A 4,183-nucleotide genomic window follows, 5' to 3' on the forward strand; every position below is an offset into this window, starting at 1 on the left:
CACCTCAAACACAATATACCATCCTTCTACTTCAAACACTACTAATCAATCCTCACACCTCGTATCTCAATGGCTGCAAGATACTCAAGCCCAAACTACAACAACCAATAATCTTTTAATTAAGCAACTTGCATGCCTAGCCAATATCACCCAAAAACTCCTTACTACAAATATGTTAAACCTAGACTATCAAGATATTTTACTTTCTTACAAGGAGGATGTTGAAGAACAATAGGAAAAGATTGCAGATGAAGCAGATGGTAATATGGATGCATGGCTTTCCAAGGACTTTACAACAAAAATGGAGGATGCCTTAGCAAAGATTATAGAAGAATATGTGACCATTTTGGGAAGCAGTGCTAAGGTCCTCACTTCTCAAGAGGTCTATAATAATGTGACAGAGGTGTATAAAGCTTAATTGAAGGCCTTTCATCACATTAGAAGAGCCATGGAACACACCCTAGACAAATATCAACTAGCTGTGAAAAAATTGATCAATGACAGGATTGATGAACTGATGCCCATATTTACAAATATCAAATCCAAGTTCAACAAGTTTTCTGATAAACTTCAAGCTCTCTCTCTCACACACCGGTAGAAGAAAATATATCTAAGTTTAGAGAGTCTTTCATAGCCTTGCATGAGGTGATCCAGAAGTAAATCACTCAAAATAATGACTCAAAGGTCAACTGGATCAGTTGTACAAGGAAAAGTTTGAACCTTCAGCTCTGGTCATGGAAGAGATTAAGAATGTCGTGTAGAATTCTGTTGGTACTTTACTGCTTTCAGTTCACAAATCATATCTACATTCACCAACCTTCAAATCCAAAACTTACAAGCTCAAGTCTCTTCTCTACAGTCTTCCAATGACTCTCTTTCAGATCAAGTCTCTCAGTTGACCTCATTGGTGCAAAGTTAACAACAAGATGAAAAGTGCATAGTAGACTCCCACAAACATCTACAAATGCAGAACTCAGTATCCTTGGGGGCTTTAAACATACCTCTTCCAGATCACCACAAACAGTAAGGGATACACTCCATCTACCTACAATCTCTATGCATGTTACCAAGACTGAGGGGGGATGGAGTCACATCTACACCTAAAATCATCAAGCCAAACCACAACTCAAATTCAAAAGAAGGATGATATTGGAATGGACATACTTTTGAAAGCAGCTGAAGGACCTTGTCTTGATAAGGAATTTGATGAACTCCTTAAAGCTCTCAGAATCTCTCTTAACAACAATCACTTCACCTACAGAAAGGCTTTGGACAAGAATATAAACTTTCTAATAGTGGTGATGGTGATCAATATAAATTTTAGAGAAAAGAGGATTATTGCAAACATCAATGATTCAGGTGTGGATGCAGGTGTCTCTGTCTTATCTCCAATCTAGAAGAGCATCTGAGATGGACATCCTAATCAACAAAGTCAATATGGTGATTTCAGAGGGCACTCTCTTGCTCAATAAACTCAAGAAAGCTCAAGTAACTGCATTTCTAGAAGCTTACCTTCAGCCTAGCAAGGGAGTGGCCTACATCTGTCCATCTACAAAAAGATGCAAACATTTCATGATCCCTAAAAACTGTGTCATGGGAAACTTGATATTGATCATGACTTTGGAAATTGATTTGAAGACCAAGAAGATCAAGACTGTTAAATATGAAGAAATGATCAAGATTTTAGGTAGATAAATGAAAAATGCTAAAATCATGTTGCCCGGAACATGATAAGTGGCATTTATATCCACTTAGAACACTTTATAAAGGCTCGAATTGGTGTTTTGTACTCAAGTTGTTTGTGTTTTTGATGTGTTTTTGTAGTGTTTTGCATTTCAGGGCATATTCAAAAGGAGGACTGGATTTTACATGATTTATGCTTAGAAGATTGTTAGGATGGAGCCTCGGTCGAATGCACAAAAGAAACCAGTTTTTCTAGAAGCTCAGGGCAGCCGAGCTACACTTGGGAGCGGCCGCGCTCGTTTAGCAGAAAGTTAGAGCGGCCGCACGGGATCTCAGGGCGGCCGCGCTAGGTCAATTTTTCAGAATCCTGATTCCAATAGAAGACTGATTTGCTGGACTCCTGACCTGTTGGGATGGTATAAAAAGACTCTTAAAAGACATTTTCCATATAGAGAGCAAGGAGAGAGCATCAAGAAGACCTGATAGCACAATACAACGAAGGAGAAGAAGATCTTGTTTTTACTTGTGATTCTTTGCTTAAGTTGTAATTTTGGATGCTTGTTTTCTTTGTTGTTTGAACCTAATAATTTTGTTAACGTACTTTATTATATTTATTCATTTATTAAAGACCTAGTTTAACTTAGTTTATATACCATATTTTCATTGGAACCCATGGTGACGATGAGTTCGGTTATGAACTAATTGTTATTATGGGGTTCTAACGGATTTACTTATAGATTTCTATAGTTAATTTGTTTGATACCTAAGTGTGTGGTGATTGTATGATATCCTAGTATTGGTTGTGTTTATTCATCTTATGTGCATCGCGAACATATAAGATAGCGTGTTAATCTCTATTGAAGCGACAGTGAATATAAAGGTTTAGAACTTGATATGCTAGCATAGGTTCATGTATTTGTTATGCATGACTCGTAGGTAATTTTAACCATCTTACTTTCCCTATGTAATCACGATATATAACTTGCTCATTAAACCTTTTTGTTGTCAAATTTTATAGACATATAGGGTCTCAATATAATTGGTGTCTATTCGGCTTCTATCTCTTTTATGGATGTCTGGTAGTAGGGTATTCATACAATGACAGTTGGCGTTTACTAGTTTCGTGTTATCTTATTAGTTGTCTTCACCATTGCATGCTAAGGTTAAGAACGATGACTTTGAATGAAGTATTTAATGAAGTTAGAATCATATGTTTGTCTCATATAGTTAATTCAATCACTTTTAATCTCTTAGTTAATTGCATGTCAATTTAATATTAGTTATAAACATCTCAACTTGTTATTGTCTTAGCATTGAGCGATAGCCATACCATTGTTGCATAGGTGCATAATCTTAAGTTAACTAAAAAGAGTCTTTGTGGGTACGAATCTGATTTAAATCTTATACTACTTGTGAACACGTATACTTGTGTGATATTTTAGCGCGTGTTTTCACTCTTAAAAGTTTTTGGCGCCGCTGCCGGGGACTCGGTGTAAATTTTTAGTTTATGTGTTTGACATCAGTGGTCGTTAAAGTTCACTAACTCAGATATTTTACTTACTTGTTTTGCATGTTGGTGTTTCAGGTACTCTAGAGATCGTGTATGCGAACACGTTCTCAAACTCGTAGGGAAGCACCGGAAGAAGTCGAAGTAGTTGAAGAAGTTTTGCAGAAGTTGAGAAAGTTGAAGAAGAAGCTATTATTGCAATGGGGGAACCAGTAGCGAATCTGAAAGCTTTGATGGATTATTCTCAACTGAAGATCAATGATATTCAGTCTAGCATTATCAGACCAGCCATCACGGATAATACTTTTGGAATCAAATCTAGCACGATTCAGATGGTGCAGTTTTCAGTCCAGTTTGGGGGTTCTCCAATGGAAGATCCCAACATGCACATTAGAGATTTCATCGAGATTTGTGACATTTTCAAGTTCAACAATGTTTCTGATGATGCTATAAAGCTGAGGCTTTTTCCATTCTATTTGAGGGATAAATCTAAGTGTATATTACATTCTCTACCACCAAGATCTGTTACTATTTGGGAAGATCTTGCTCAGAAGTTTCTTACTAAATTCTTCCCTATGGAAAAGACAACTGTAATCAGGAATGCTCTTACTCAATTTGCGCAGCAATCAGGAGAGTCTTTGTGTGAAGATTGGGAGTGCTATAAGGAGATGCTTAGAAAGTGTCCTCATCATGGGATGCCTGACTGGATGATTATCAACTGCTTTTATAATGGTTTGGGAGCACAGTCTAGACCCATGCTCGATGCAGCATCAGGTGGAGCTTTATGGGCTAAAAGCTACGATGAAACTTATGAGTTGATTAAACTGATGGATACTAATGAATACCAGAATCTAACTCAGAGACTACCTCAATGCAAGGTAGCAGGAATTCTGGAGGTGGATATAGCTACTGCTCTAGCTACTCAGCTTAAGCCTTTAACGATGAAGGTGGATTCTTTGGTTAATTATGGAGTTAATCATATCACAAATATTT

The 4,183-nt window shown here is 37.1% G+C and overlaps 1 non-coding gene across 1 annotated transcript; it reads right to left on the bottom strand.

Annotated features, from left to right (window-relative positions):
- Positions 1–3,780: 3,780 nt before the first annotated feature.
- Positions 3,781–3,887, bottom strand: LOC141694722 (small nucleolar RNA R71). The gene has a single exon (XR_012564007.1). It is a non-coding gene; the product is annotated as a small nucleolar RNA R71 (small nucleolar RNA).
- Between the last annotated feature and the right edge of the window lie 296 nt (positions 3,888–4,183).

This window comes from Apium graveolens, chromosome 10 (assembly GCF_009905375.1).
Source record: "Apium graveolens cultivar Ventura chromosome 10, ASM990537v1, whole genome shotgun sequence".
Classification (NCBI taxonomy): domain Eukaryota; kingdom Viridiplantae; phylum Streptophyta; class Magnoliopsida; order Apiales; family Apiaceae; genus Apium; species Apium graveolens.